This window comes from Typopeltis vanoorti, chromosome 17 (genome assembly GCF_054136105.1).
Source record: "Typopeltis vanoorti isolate ZY-2024b chromosome 17, IOZ_Tvanoo_1.0, whole genome shotgun sequence".
NCBI lineage: Eukaryota > Metazoa > Arthropoda > Arachnida > Uropygi > Thelyphonidae > Typopeltis > Typopeltis vanoorti.
Genome location: NC_143565.1, coordinates 115,002,190 through 115,018,823, shown reverse-complemented (window position 1 = coordinate 115,018,823; position 16,634 = coordinate 115,002,190). Strand labels below are relative to the sequence as shown.

The following is a 16,634-nucleotide window of genomic DNA, read 5'->3' as shown; positions in this document are numbered from 1 at the left end:
TTGACAAATTTGATATATATATATATATATATATATTTCAAAAAATAGATTTAATGACTCCAAGACCGAGATAACATATAAAGATTTTAATGATAAATACTACTAGTTTCGGCATATAGCAGCCTTCTTCAGGTATTTATAAAGGAAAGGAATACTAATAAACATTGAATTATTTAAACAAACTGGAAATTACAGGTACAAATTGCCTCACATAATCGATACATAAAAACGTTGTATTTTTCAAGTTGTTCCAACTGGCGTGCCATTGTTTGTTGCAATTGTACGTGCAAGTTCACGTGAACGCCAATATTGAATAACTGCAGCATGGCTATCTGGGATGTTATAACTTAAATTATTATTTAAGTGGACCGGGTTCAGTAGGATATCCCTTGATTCTACGATTTTCCTTTCAAACTCATCTTCACAGCGAAAAATATTTTCTGATCTATTCCAGCATACAGAGTGGCTTTGTTGGTCATCATTAGGATTATTTGAAAAAAAGAACATGACTGGATAACGCAGTTGCATGAGATCTTTTGTATGAGATGTCTCTCTTATGCTCTTCTATGCGTTGTTCAATAGATTTGTTAGTTTGACCAAAGTATGGGATATTGCAATCACACCACAATTTATATACTCCAGGGTACTTAAGGTTGTGATGAGTAGGTTTTGGATGGCTGATTAGAGAGCGGATTTTTGGAAGTGTGGTGAAGAAGGTCCTGATATTATATTTTTTAAGGACTTTAGCTATTTTCTTAGAGACTGTGCTAATGTATGGAATGGAGATGCTACCTTTAAAATTAATAGTCTCTGTTGTGCACAACAGTTTAATACAGCTATAGTTTAAGTTTAATACAACTATCAACTGAATCTGTTATCTGTTACTTTTCCCTAAAAATAAGCTTCCTTCCTTACTGCCATGTAGTGTATGTCAAGTCCAACATTCTTTCATCTTATCATACTTTGGTCAAACAGGCAGATCAATTAAAAACATATTTGTGAACATCAAAGTTATATTGAAATAATTTAAACTTCAGAATATGGAAATTGATGCTAGTCATTGGATTCATTGCAGTTATACCAAGTTGCTACATAGAAGTACAGTCATCCCTTGACTTATATCCTTTCGAAGATACGTCCATGATCCCATAATGGAATAAATGTTATTTATTCCATTATGGAATAAATAACATTTTCGACTATACTTTCAAACAAGATGCAAGCGAGCATAAAGTAAAAAGGTTTCTATTTAGCAACAATGCAGTGGCAACAGTGCATTCAGCAGCAACCTCCCTTGGCATTCAGCACTTGGCTTCGACAGTTCCTCTGTTGATTTCGGGTTTGAAAAATATGTTATTTGTGTATTTGTCGTTAAATATTTTGCAATATTTTGTGCAACATGGCCCCTACATGCCCAATTAAAAAACCTATTTGAAGAATCTCAGAAAAAGAGGTGAGCAGTTGATCTTGAAACAAACTTGCAAGTTCAACGAAGCAACAACAAGGTCCTGTCACTGACTGGAAAAGTTACTTCCATCATGCATAGAGGACCTGAATCAAAAGCACATACCTCTTTGCACTATGACCATGACCGCTGAGGCACTTCAACAGGAGAAAGATGGACCCGATTAAGACTATGAATTCAACGCTTCTTCCTGTTGGTTCATGAGATTCAAGCAGATTTTTGCGCTGCATAATGTGTGAAATGTATGGTAAATCTGCAAGTGCCAATGAGAAGGCTGCAAGGAGTTGTGGAGAAATTGGATAAAATTATTATGGAGGAAAATTATTTGCAACAGCAAATATTTAATGTAGATGAGACCTCCTTGTTTCGGAAAAAAAATGCCTGAGCGGACAATTCATCCAGAAAAGCTAAAATCTATGCCTGGTTTCAAAGCTCTTAAAGACTGTGTTACGATTCTGGTAGGGGGTAACGTGGCTGGATATAAACTGAAACCATTTGTAATATGGCACAGTGAGAATCCATGAGCCTTCAAAAACATTAGAAAACTCTTCCAATTCATTAGCGGAGCAATAAGAAGTCATGGATGACTCCAAAATTGTTTGTGGATGCCTTAATCAACTGTTATGCGAGTGAAATGAAAAGCTATTGTGTGAAAGAAAATGTAGAATTTAAAATTTTATTAATTCTAGATAATGTTTCAGGCCATCTACCTTACATCGGTGATCTTCACCCAAAGATCAAGGTCATGTTTTCTCCCTCCAAACACTACTTCATTGATCCAACCGATGGATCAGGAAATTCTAGTAGTGTTTAACGTTTATTATCTATGGAGAACTTTTTCACGAGCCATTTCTGCTAATGAAGGAAACGACCAGACTCTCATGCAATTCTGGAAAGCATTCAATATTTTTCATGCTATTAAAAATATTGCTGTAGTTTAGGACGAAGTGATCTCTCAATGGGTAAGTGGCAAATGGAAAAACACATTAAAAAGGTTTGTGCACAATTTTGGAAGTTTTGAAAAAATTAAGACCTTTGTAAATTGAGTGAAGAAATAGCGGGCCTAGCAAACAACCTGAATCTCTAAGTGAATGATAACAACATAGTTCAACTCAGGAAATTCCCCCTGAAAAGTTGACCAATGAAGAATTAGTCAAACTGGAGGAACAGCGTGTTGCGGAAGAGGAAAAAGGGAAACAAGGAGAGGTGGTTAAATAATTCACAGTAAAGGGTCTTGTAAAAATGTTCTCTGCAGTTGTCGGTGTTCTCAGTATAGTTGGAGATGGGCCCCAATGTTGAACGCTACTTATTAGTAGAAAGGAAAGTACATTATGTGTTTGCTTGCTATAAACAAATTTACAATGAAAAGAACAACAATAAGCAAAGCGCATCGGATATTTTTTCATCAAAAAAAAGGGTTACACCAGAAGAGCCACAGCCTAGTCCTTCACATAGGGAAGGTAATGAAGATGTGATTGTGGAGGAAGATTTGGGTGATTATTCTCCTGTTTTATAGTGCCAGTAATGCACAGTACAGTTTTATAATAAGGTTTAAAAATTAAAATGACAGTATACTTATTACTGTTAAGTTCCTAACATCTATCTATAACCTATTGATTTAATGTATCAACTTACGTCCTGCCTGATGGAACAGAAACATCAACGTAAGTCGAGTGATGACTGTATATGTAAATATGAACATTTATTCAAAGACCACATTGATACTCTATAATACTTCCTGAACCTCAGTCGCAACAAGTCTATCTTCCAAACAATGTTTGTTTCCAAAGTTTACATAAGGATGCAATTTAGTCAGGTAATAAATTCTACTAGTTGCTTCATGAATCCTGGCTTGATAATGATAATATCCATGCAGCGTGGCTATATATTCAGTTTTAAATGGTAATTATCCAGCTTGCTTTTCAAGGTAATCCATCAATAAGTTTGCTAGAACAGAAGAAAGTGGTGAACCTACTGCTTGGCCTTTTTTCTCTTCATATATTTCCCTTAAAACTGGAAAAACTTATTTTATGTTCAGCATTTTTTAAATACTTGCAAATACATTCACAATATATAAACACTGCATGGAAAACATGTTCCAGTTTCAAAGAAAATATGAATAAAAAGGATTATCACGTTCTACTCTTGTAGCAAACTTATTAATGGAATTCTTTGATAAGCAAGCTCTGTATGACATTATCAGGGCAGGATCCACAAAGAAAATGGTAGAATTTAAAATTTACTGAATAACCTACATTCCTGTATATCAACTTCACTCCAAAATTGGAAAATAATTTCTGACATTTTCAGATATCTTCCTAGACATCTCTGAGGAAAATACTTATTTTGTGTATAGAAAACCAACCCATACTGGAATATTACTTAGTGATACATCTCACCACCTCTCCAGACATACACACACCAAAAAAAAACAAGAATAATTGCAACTCTTCAAGACGGCATTGTACATTACTAGTAGCACAGAGAAAGGAGCCAAGAACTTAAGTACTCTGCCCAAAACAGGTGTCATCATGAATAATGCAAATCTTACAAAGCCTTCCAAAGGAACTGCTGTTACCCAGGAAGAGGAACAGTACCTCTTCTATATACTCAGTATGTAACAGAAAAATATCAAAGATACTTTCAGCAGTAAATTATACATGACAAGAAATGATATTCAGCAATAAATTATATTCTTGTTTAATTTTTTACCGAAGTGTAAGCTATGTATGTGTGAAGTATCTTCATGACTAGGTTGCTTGTATATAGTTTGTTGACGTCGCATCAATTGCCTTAGTATCCCATAATGCAAAGACGCTTCATTTCAGATGTATACGTTATAATCCATTATGGGACAGATCACTATCCAGACCTGTTTCATTTGATGTTTATTGAAGTCTCATCAGTGGAACCCAGATCCAGGAAAATATCAAAGTTGAATTAATACAGAAGTGGTTTATTTTACTGTTTGTATATACAAATAGTATATACAATTTGTATATACAAATAATGTGTATCACATTATTAAAATACTCTCAATCAGAGATAGTTGTTGAGTTTTTCATTTGGTTACAAAATAAATTATACTTGACAAATTATATTCTTGTTTAATCCTTTACCCAAGTGTGAGCAAACAAAGTTTGCACATGAAATATCTTTGACTAGGCTACTCGTATATAGAAGCTGTTGATTTCAATTGCCTCAGTATCCCATAATGCAAATCACACTTTCAGATGTGTATTTTGCTCTGCATTATGGGAAGGGCCAATACTGACAGGATTCAAAATATATTGAGGTCTCATTAGGAATCAGATGCAGGAAGATAACACTAAGGGATTAGACAATTTCTTCATCATCAAATTCCTGATATACCTTCAAGGGGTGTACAGGATATGATAGTACTACATGAAAAACTACATCATTACTAACTTCCTTTCTACAATTTTCCTCCAAATCAGTCTGTTACCTGTCAAGACTCCAACAATATCAGATCTTATATTTCTATCTTCTAAGGCACTTTTTACTGTATCAATCCACCTATATCTTGGTCTTCCTCTGGATCATTTTCCTGCCCACCTGGCAGAGAACACTTTTTTACTAATCTTCCCTTTCCCATTATGTTTGACCGTACCACCTGAGATTAGCTCTGCTAACACATTCCTGGATGCTGACAATGTCAAGTTCTTTCTTAATATCCTCGTTTTTAATATGATATTGCCATTGATGCCATCTGTTCATAAAATAAAAAATTTAGTTTAATCCTTTATCCAAGTGTGAGCAAAGCAAAGTTTGCACCTGAAAGTATCTTCAGGACTGGGTTAAGGTGGTACAACACCAGGGCAACTCATTACAAAGGTGGAGCAAGCTACCAAGATTCCTATCTCAGTATCTCCTATAATGCAAAACGCATCTCCTTGCGGATATGTCTAATGTTATGCATTAAGGGAAGGGCCACTACCCAGACTAGTTTCAACCTTTATTTCGCATTATAGGAGATACTGAGATAGGAACGTTGGTAGCTTGCTCCACCTTTGCAACGAGTTGTCCTGGTGTTGTACCACCTTAGCCCAGTCCTGAAGATACTTTCAGGCACAAACTTTGTTTTGCTCACACTTGGATAAAAGATTAAACTAAATATAAAAATAAAAAATTTTTATACTCTAACCAAGTGAAAAATAAACTTTCAACATCGCCATCTGTTCATGCCCCTAATCTTTCTCGGGACTCTCATATCTTTGGTCTCTGGTCAAGTAACTTCTGATCCAGCTCTCAGATCCATAATTTAAATTGGCTTGAATACTATCTTGTATATAGTTAATTTAGTGTTTTGAATAATTTATTCAGTTGACTTCCTACCATACCAGCTTTGTTGATTCTATTGTCTATTTCCATATTTAATTTACCACCTTCACTAAAAATTGTGCCTAGGTAGCTAAAATGTTTTACTTATTCTATAGGTTCTCCATTCACAATGCAGTTGATATTTTCAATGTTTCTGCCTATTTTCATTGTCTTTGAGTTTTTAATGCTGACCTTCATACCAAATCTCTTACAACAGTTACTCACTTTAGTCAAGGAATATTGCAGACTTGTAGAGGATTTATTTAGAAGTATGACATCATCTGCATAAAGCAAAGAGCTGAGATTAACATCTCCAATTTTGATATCAGGTTTAATACCACTTTCCTTCATAATGTGATCCATATAGATAATGAACAAAGGAGGAGGATAAAGTACATCCTTGTCTGATACCAGATTTAACATTAAACCACCTTCTTATACGTCAATTCTTGATATAATGCCCCATTGACACCATATAACTGTAGCATTTTGAATAGCCTATCTCTTGGCTCCTTGTCAAATGCATTTTCCAGATCTACAAAACTTAAATATCAGATCTTTATATTCCCATGATTTCTCAACTATCTGTCATAAAGTGAAAATCTAATCCTGACAGCCTCTATTTGGCCTGAATCCAGCTGGTTCTTCACCAAGCTTCTCTTCCATAATCCTTCTCAACTGTTTCTCAAGTATACTTACATATAACTTACCAGGAACACTCAGTAGAGAAATACCTCTGTAATTTTCACATTCAGTTTTATTTCCCTTTTTGTATATGGGTACTATGAGAGCTACCCCAATCATCTGGAATTTGTCCCTCTGTCCAGAACTATGCAGTGCAGCTACTATTTATTTATCGTATGGCTTGTACACATGGTTAAAAGAGAATAAGATAAAATACACATGAATATAGATGATACACATTTATGATAATATAAATAAAAAAAAAAGTAAAATATCTACATTCATGCAAATACAAATATGAAATTTATGACAAGCATCAGACAGAAAATTAATCATATTTTAACATTTAGCTTTTAATCCAGTTGATCGCATCTGGGGATAGGTCAAAGATATTCTTAAAGTCACCTGGATATGCCGTCAGCTCACATTCCTGTACTATATGGCGAATGGTTTGGATCTTGGCTCCTCAGGGACAGTGGGGATTTGGTATCTTACCCCACTTTGAAAGTAAGTCTCCACATGCACCATGGCCTGTACGAATCCTGTTAGCCATCATCCATGTATTCCTGGGCAGGTCAAATCCCGATGATTTTTGGAAGATGTTTATGTAATTAAGAACTTCGGGTGATACTGCTTGGGACCACAGTGCATCCCACCTACTCACCATACTGTCATTCTGGCTAAGAAGATTACTGGCAGTTCTTATGGCAGGTCTTCTATTAGATAAAGCAGCCACTGAAAGTCTTTTATATCTCCATACTTGAGCATTTCTGGTCGAATATCATCTACTCCTGTTGCCTTTCCACATTTCAGGCTTTTGATCGCTTTTTCTACTTCAAGTATGGATATGTATTCCTGACTGCATTGCCAGGTCAATGTTTTTTTTACTACTGTGCTGTCATCACTGCTTGTTTCATTTAGCAATTTTTCGAAGTAATTACTCAGTACTTCAAGGATATCTTTTTTTCCTGATTTCATGTCACCTTTATCATCTCTAATTCCTTTTACAGCATTCTTTCCTCCATTTCTGAGCTGCTTCAGCAACCTTCAGAATATCTTGCCACCTTCTTGATATTTTTGTTCTATGTCCTTACCAAAGTCCTCCCATGAGTTTTGTTTAGCTAGTTTTACACAGTGTTTATCTTTCTTACATTTGTCTCTGTATTCTCTAAGAGCACAAGCTGACTTATTTGCCAGGAACTCTTGATATGCTTTCTTCTTTTCTTTCACTGCCTCTTTAAGTTCCTGTGTCCACCATGGAATTCTGATTTCTCTATCCTAACAGACAACCTCACCACATTCCTCTCTGGCTGAATCAATCAGTGTTTTCTTCAGGGCTTGCCACTGAATTTCCAAGGTTTGGTTCCTGTTCTCAAACTCCAATTTTTTCTTCAATCATGTTGGTGTATTTTAGTCTACAGTTCCCATCCGAGAGCTGCTCAACTTTTATTTAGTTTAAAACTTTCTTACATGTTCCTCTTTTCAATATGAAATTCAATTTTATCTTGCTCGAGACTAAATGGTGATCGTTTTCCTCTCTTTTAGTTTAAGAAAAAATGGTGATCATTTCCAGTTTCAAATCCTCTGTACACTGGTGTCCTGCACCAGGGAGAAAACATCACTATCAACAATAACATAGTCAATGAGACTTTCTTATTCTTTGCCTCTTCTCTCCACGTAAATTTGTGTACATTTTTATGTTGGAATAATACAATATTCCAACATAAAAATGTACACAAATTCACTTTGTAGCATCACCTAGTCATCATCTCTGATCGTAGAGTTTTAAAGTCACCTTTCGAAGCTCTACTTTGGAAGGTGACTTTAAAACAGATTCTATAATCTGTTAAGGTCTTAACTTTTTCCTGACTCTGCATTTCGGGGGGGGGGGATAACCCTCACCCCAGCAGTTGCAGTTTACCAGCTAGTGGTACCCTATCATGAGCTGACGTAGCTAATTTGGTTAGCATTGTCCGTCTTTGCCCGGTCACCCGGAAGGTACACATAATGTGAGCCCTCGGGGTGACAGGGAGAGGGTGGAGTTTAGAATAAGAGGGAGCCAACTATGAGGCTAATCACAAAGTTTTAACGTTGAACAGTTAAGGTGGGGAAGACTTTTTAGCGTTTTGGAATGATAAACTGTTAATTATGAGGAGGGGGGTTAAATTTTGATCTTAACCTTACTGTTCCCAAGGTAAGCCAGGTTACCCGGGGAGCACCACTGCCTCTGGAACTGTGCTGGTCCTAGCGCTTGGAGTTCCGTTTCCAAGTAGTTCTTCACCGAAGTTCTGAAGCTTCTGATGATGTCGGGTAGTCCTTTCCTGCACTTCTGGAAGTGTGCAATGTTGCAGATCCTCCAGATGTGGTAACAAAATTCTTTGACTGAAAATACAAGTAGTTTGCATTGGTTTTGGCTGATGTTTGTAGGAACGTTGATGAGCCTTATGGCCAGATTTTTGGTGATGCTGGTGTGGAATCTTTGTTCGACTAGCCGCCACTGCCTGTGCTGTGAAGCAGTCGAAAAAAGATGGTTTATGGTTTCGGGCTCCTGGCAGAAGACGCACTGGTCTGCCGCCCATTTACTTACCAAATGGTTTACAGGGAGGATCTTGTGGCTAATTTTGAAATTTAGTTCCCTTCTCGTGGCATATAAGAAAGGTAGTGTGTTGTGTTTCTATGTGGTCCTTTCCTCTTCTGTCAACAGGTTCGTGGCACAGAGCTTCCTCAAGCTCTCATAAGATAGTTATTCTTTTGTGTGCTGCAATGTTGATTCCTTCGAGCTGCAGCATTAGGTTTTGGATAGTGTTGATTACGGTTTGGTGGTATTTGGAAGGGAAAATTGCTTGTGGTCCTGCATATTTTAGGTCGAATAGCTTGCAGTACCTAGTGCCTAGCCAGTATTTGATTAGGCCGTGGGCGATGTGTTGGGGGTTACTTATTATTTGGGTTAGTTCCTCTATTCTAATTGCTGCGATGGCTTCTGGGATCAGGAGAATGTTGAGTCCCCCCCCCCCTCTGATGGGTCTTGTCATTTTAATCCTCTCGATTCTATCTTTTATGTCTTGCCAGAGGAAGATAAAGATTACTTTTTCACATTCCTTTAGGAGTTTCTTGGTTGTGCTGAGTGGGGTGACGTAATATGCGATCACTGGCCACATGAGCTGTTTGATTATTTGTGCTCTGCTTCTGAAGTCAAGGATGCAGGAGTTCCATGTTTCTTTTATCTTCTTAAGTTTGGATATGATTTTCCTTTCATTGCAGACGTGTTGTGGTTGTTAAAGCATTTCCACTTTACACACTGAGTATTTCCACTTGTGTGGTGGGGGTCTTACCGATGGGAAGCCTGGAGGTTTTTTCTGCGTTTATTTTCGAGCCTGATGCCTCTCTCGAATATGCCAATGGAGTTGGCTATACCTTCTCTTGATTTTTCATTTCTAGTTATTAGGGTGATGTTGTCCGCGTACATCAGACATTTAAGCGGTGGCCTGCTGGTTGGGATAGTTCTATGCCTTTGATTTCTTGGTTTTGTCTGATGTGAGCGGCCAGTATCTCTATGTAGATCACATAGAGAACTGGCAATAGCGGAAACCCTTGCCGGACTCCTCTCGAGATGTTGATGGGGTCCGTGATGATATTATTAATGGATATTCTGCTACAGATTCCTTTGTACATGGTTCTTATGCTGTGGAGGAAGGTCGGGCCTATCCCATGGTGTGTTAGGGTTTCCCACAGTAGTTTGTGTGATACTCAGTCAAAAGCTTTGCTCTGGTCCAACATGATCAACATGGCAGGCAATTTGATGTGTTTCAGGTAGGCGATGACGTCCCTAAGGAAAGAGATGTTATAGGTCATGTCTCTACCTGGTACTGCGCAAGCCTGTCCGTTCTGGATGATGGTCGTTAGAGCTTGTGACAGGCGTCTTGTGATGCATTTGGCCAGGATCTTGTAATTCACATTTAGGAGTGTTATCGGTCGCCAGTTGGTTACTTTGGTGTTTCCTTTTTTCAGGATGAGGGTTATGAGGCCAGTTTTTTTAATTTCCGTCAGCATTCCCCAATTGATGCAGTACTTAATTGCTTTTGGTAGGGCTGGCCCCAGGTAAAATTCTGATGATAGGCCATCTCTCCCAGGCACGGAGTGCTTCTTGAGGCTCTTCGTGGCAGCTTCTAATTCTCCAAGCGATATTGGTTTCTCCAGTTGTTTTCTTTGGTTCTCTGACAGTTTTCAGTTGTTCTTCAGTAGGGTTGGTCAGAGTGTTTCCTCTACTGGTTCTGTGGTGTAGAGGTGCATGTAGTAGAATTGGAAGGCTTCTATGATGTGTTCTTTCTGGTCGGAGAGCTTCTCGTTGTATATTATTTCCTGGGTGGTGTTTTCCTTCCTGTCATTTTTGATTTGCCAGTAGAAGATTCTGAAAAAATGCCTTTCTGCGGATATTTTTTTTACTCTTGCTTTTAACTGCTGTGCTTTAATTTCTTCTTGTTCTAGTGTTGTAATTTTTCCCTGTAGTGTTCAATTGCTTGCTGTACTTGGGGGCGGGGGAGATGTTCCTATTGTTGGGCCCTGTTGGAAGATTGCTATTAGCTTGTGCATATTTCCGATTTTCTTCCTGTTTTATTTGTGTGGCTAGTGCAGCTATAGTTAGCTTTGCAGTATTTTATATTTTCCCACCATTCAACTTTGTTCTCCACATTGTCTCTGTCTGTTAGTTGAATGAGTAGCTGCTTTATTTCTGTTTCGGGTGTTCTAGCAGAGCAGGATCAAACCTCCAGTAGCCCACCCCATGGAATTCTTCCGTCAGGATGTCTAATGACCATTTGGACTGCTGCATGGTCGGAGATTTGGGTTGATTGGCTGTCGTGGTTGTTTGTTGTACTGCTTAAGCGGTCGATTAGGCTGTGGGATATATAGAAGCAATCCAATATAGTGCTAATATTTCTACTGCAGCGCTAGATTGTCTCTTTTTTCCCTGGGTGAAGGATGTTCCAGGCTTTGGAAATGTCCAGTTCATGACATAGTTCGGCCAGCTGGTATTTGCCTACTTTGCCTTGTTTGGGGGAGGTCTCCTCCTTTCTTGTCCACCTGGGTGTCCATGACAAAATTGAAATCCCTGCCTAAGATGATCTCTGATGGGCCTTCAAGGTAGGGATATAATTCTTTTATAAATTTTTTTCGTTCTGATTTCTCTGTTGGGGCATAGATGTTTACCAGCTTAATGCTGTGATTGCATATTTTAATATTTACTGCTATTATTCTGCCTTCTTTATCTTGTTTGGGGTACAGGATTTTCCCTTGGAAGCAGGGGTTAAACAGGATCCCCACTCCTCTGCTTCTGTTGGTCCCAAAACTCCAAAAGGTTTTGTTCTTCCATTTCTTTTCTAGGTTCTTTACTATGATTAGTTGATTTATGTAGGTCTCCTGGAGGAAAACTATATCCCAGTTGGAGTGTGTCATTTGGTGGTACAACCAGTCTTGTTTGTTCCTGCTGTTGAACCCTTGAATATTCAGGGTTCAACAGCAGGAACAAACAAATATTTCCAGACTTTTTTCAAAATTGGTGCTTCCAGTGTTTGTTAGTGGTGGGAAGTTTTCCTTTGCCAATACAGTGTGATGTCAATAAGCACTGATATTTTCTATGTGTCTGTTTTCCGCATAGATTGCAGGGTTGTGTGCACGTAGGTTGCGAGTGCCCCATGGTTGCACAGTTCCCGCACCTGTTGTGGGGGCAGTCTTTTGCAATGTGGTCCTCCTGGCAGCAGCGGCTGCACAGTTTGGCCATTCCTTGGTAGTTGACTATTACAGAATATCCTTTTATATTAATGAAATTGGGTATGGTTTTTTCCATTTTTAACTTGATATAAATTTTGTCTCCTTGTTCTATCATTGGATACTTTTTGAATTTGGTACTGCCGATTTCCAAGACGGTTCCATATTCCTTAAACGTGGCTTTCAGAATCTCGTCGGTGATCTCTGCAGGGAGTTTCCTGAAGTAGATGAACTTTATTCCGGAGGTGACAAGAATGGGGGTATGTTGTTCGTTATCTATAATTACACCTTCTTCTATCAGTTTGTCTCTGGCTGGGTAGTACTTTAGGGTGACTTTGTATAGGCCCCTGTGGAAGTCCCAACAGTTTATGTTGCAGACGTTATGCACTCCGACAGCGTTAACAGTGGCCTCAGCGAGGTCTTCAGGTTTTATGGCATCGCGTAGGGTGAAACAGACGGTGAGGTTCCTAGCCATCCTCTGGCTGGTCATCTTTTCAGCAAGAGTCTGCTGGGGTGGGTTGGGGATCCCGTAAGCTAGGACCTGCCCTGTCCCTTCTACTACCAAGTGTAATCCGGTAGTCAAAATCTCCATCTAAGAGGCGGAAGATTATTGATGGGCACAAGGTAGGGAACAGGAGAGGGCCTGAGAATGCAGTATAAACTTAAGTTCTTACCAAACTGGAAGCTCTCGATGACGGTCGCTTGTGCCAATACTATGCTGGAACTGGGCTTAAAGGCGAACTCGGACTGGAGCTTTCATCCACGGTCGTGGTAAGATGGCTGCTGATCTTGACCTTGCACTTTGAACTTAGCCAAAAGGCCAAGAAGTGATAACGACACCATGTTGTCTGACTGCAGGCGATCACAGGTCATGTGTGCACGCTTGTAATTTTCTTTCTAAAGACAACAAATTGCCTCCAGAGCACTGCTGAAGCCGCTCACTTTCATTTAGCTTAACTCAACCCTCATGTTACTTGCACCCTTCCACCCACCCTCCCACAATCAAAACGTTCAACTATTCTTTGATTGCTTTAGTGATGAGCTGACCCTGGAAGTAGTGCAATACCAAGGCAACTCGTGGCAAAGGTGGAGAAAGATCCAAGCACACGCTGACGTTCGGCTATGCTTTGATTCCTTTAGTAATGAGCTGACCCTGGAAGTAGTGCAATACCAGTGCAACTCGTGGCAGAGGTGGAGCAAGCTCCAAGCTCTGCCACTTTCCAAAAATCAGTTTAATATCTTGGGTCCTGATGAGACCCGTATCAGACATTAAGACATAAGAACAGATACTACACTTTGATTTTTGACCAGCCAGCAAAGGTTGGTCAATTGGTAGAACCTCTGCTACTAATGGCTCATGCAAAAATTTAAGCAAGTTTGAGCGTGGTTAGTAGTTCGAAGGGGTTCAATTGTTCAATGCTATTGGCACACTCTCCCTCGATGAGTCTTTGGACTCCCTGGAAGTGTCACATAATAATAATAACAACCAGTCCATGTCCTGAGCAGAAATCCAACAGGTATTTGATATTATTATTAGTTTTGCTCTTTTCACCAAATTTTCCCAACATGTTTTTGTATGTCTGACAATCATTTCCTACTCTGCTATTTAGATCCCCAACAAGGACCAACTTTTCATTTTTCATTGTGTCAGTTGCTTTCTCTAAAGCCGCAAATTCCTCTATTTCTACCTTAGTAGAACCTTCTGTGGGGAACTGGACAAAGACTTATTTGTGCCTATGGCACAAATAAGTCCTTGTCCAGTTCCCCATTCTCATATTTGCCCACATGACTCTACTTGATAGTGCCTGCCATTCAAGAAGATCAGACTCATATTTAGTGTTGAATACTATGGCTACTCCTTTTCCTTGATTGTTATTGCCTGAATATAACATTTTGTATTTATTGCTCAGAAAGATGTCACCAGTTTTTGCCTTTTTTTGTTTGTTATCCCTGTTATGTCAATCTGGTACTTATCCAATTCCTCAGCTAGCTCCATTTCTTTACCATTCAGGCTTCTTATGTTGATAGTACCGATCTTGAACTCTAATGTTGAGTTGGGACGGGTTTTAGGATTTGTTACAGTAGCCTTTTCGCTGTTTGCCCTGATTCCCTGGCAAAAACAACAGGGGCCTTGTTTAATCTGGCAACGCCCATCCGGCATGAAATTCTGTCATGTTGTACCATCATTTTTTATTTTGGTTTAAGCCAATAAGAATACAATTTGGTAGGCCAAATCCCAAATTGCCAGCCTATCCTCATTCATTCAGTATCCAGGTGGATACCTAACAGGGTGCACTACAGGAAGGTGAGGAATGGACATTAGGTCAGAAGCCCTGGTCAGTTCTCCACATTCCTTTAAAGGCTATGTAGAAGTCTCTTCTCAGTTATATAGCTTTGATTCTTAAGCACTTCTTATCAAGCATAATTTACTTGACCAAGTGAAAAATACTTTATATATAGCAAGGTATAAAAGTTGCTTTTACCTTCTGAGGATGTAAAAAGTCTTGAGCAAAATCTCAAAAAACAGAATTTACACTGTGCTTGCAGTATAATGCCACATAGGACAAACAGGAATAAACATATCAAAGATATTAAAGAAAAACAAATCTGAACCATCATTCCATACAACAAACAAAAATTTCGGCAACAAATATCTTGTATGGACCACAATACTTTTCAGGAAATTCAAAGAGACTGAAAATATTACATGTACACCACCTCCATATAATAAATAAGAAATTTGCTCACTTGCTATCCAATTTGAAAATGTCCAGACACCTCTTCATAGTAATGGATGTACAACACAGCTGTGGTTCATACAGGAATTTAAGGAAGTACATAGTCTTGCAATCATCATTGACAAACATTAAGTAAAATGGGCTGTACTGAAAAGTTAGTGACTTTCAGCATAGCAGATAGGATGCTATTACCTTTGTAACAGCTCAGTTTGGGAATTTTCTCCATTGCTACATCTGCTCTGATCAGCTGTAAGTGATATTGAGGCAACAGATGTGATGTCATGTCTATTGCCTCAGTATCCCATAATGCAAAGTGCACATTCTTTTTTGGATGTGTATATTGCTATGCATATGGGAAGGGCCACTACCCAAACTGGTTTGTAACCAAGTGAAAAAACTTTCTGTAGCTATCTCTGATCCAAAAGATTTTAATAAGGTGATACACCTTTTTTACTATCCGAGTGGCTATGCCTGGGAAGGAGTGTCCTAGGTTCGATTCCCATCGCTGTCGTGAGATGCTTAAGGATCTTTCTCAGCCATAGCCAAGTTAGCCAGTCTTTGGTGTGGTGGACAGTAGGGTTTTTCTCCCCAGTTTATCTGGGGTTTTTCATCCCGCAAGCAGGCAAACCGGCCTTGTGAACACACAGGCTACAGTCATAGGACACATCGGAAGGCATAGGGCTAGCCACCTTATCCTCGGGATGGGTACGGCTTAGAAGAGCTAAGGATAGCCCTGTACAGGCCACTAGGTCTAATACGTGAAGGGAAGAAGACCTTTTTACTACTTTTATATGTTTAATTGACCTCTGCATTAATTCAACCTTGGTATCTTTCTGGTTCTGACTCCCACTGAGGAGATCTCAATAAAGGTCGAAACCTGTATGGATAGTGGCCTTTCCCATAATGAATAGCAATATACACATAGTCTTGTCAAGAAGATATTTCATGTGCAAACTTTGTTTGCTTACACTTGAGTTAGGATTAAGCAGTAATATAATTTCTTAGCAAGTATAATTTACTTTCCAGTTTTTCTTATTAATCCACAAGTGAAAGATCATTGAGCCTCTAATACAATAATGCCATGTGTGGACAAGTGGTTACAGGAAAGAAGGAATCTATTAACACACTTCTTGAAAAGCTGGAGATTCTACTCATAGGGATGGCCTTTTCAAAGAATGGACGTTAGTGGAAGCAAGGAAAAGAAGTTGGTTTAGCATATTTGGAATTGAACTGTGTATGGATGTTGACCAAGTGGCTGTTCATGTTCTTATGTAATTAGAGGAAAGCATGGAATGGTGGTGGCTGATTTGGTGGAGCAATGCCCATGAAAGTACCTTTAAAAAAAATGACTGGAAAGAGTGTGTTAGAGGAGTTGGTTCACTTATTAGCAAGATTGTCCTTTCTGTTAACCTGGATGGTAATCCAAAAGAAGCTTTGGATTACCACCCAGAATGTGATAATTGAGCAAGAGAGAAGTAGTGTTTTGAATGAAAAGTAATACTTTTGATGGGAGGGAGGGGGGCGAGTGCTATTGATATGATATTTTATGCTAGCATAAGCTAAAGATGAAAGTCCATCCCGGAAGGGGGAAATTGATACTGACTGGATAAAAAAAATCAGAGCATTATCAAAAGTAAGATGTT

At 38.8% G+C, this 16,634-nt stretch overlaps 1 protein-coding gene and 1 non-coding gene across 3 annotated transcripts in view; one reads left to right on the top strand and one right to left on the bottom strand.

The window, feature by feature from the left end:
* TSG101 (tumor susceptibility gene 101) overlaps nucleotides 1-16,634 on the top strand; it is a 220,767-nt gene that overhangs the window by 143,902 nt on the left and 60,231 nt on the right. The window lies entirely within an intron of this gene.
* LOC150097817 (U2 spliceosomal RNA) lies at nucleotides 13,391-13,577 on the bottom strand. Its single transcript, XR_016549719.1, has one exon. It is a non-coding gene; the product is annotated as a U2 spliceosomal RNA (small nuclear RNA).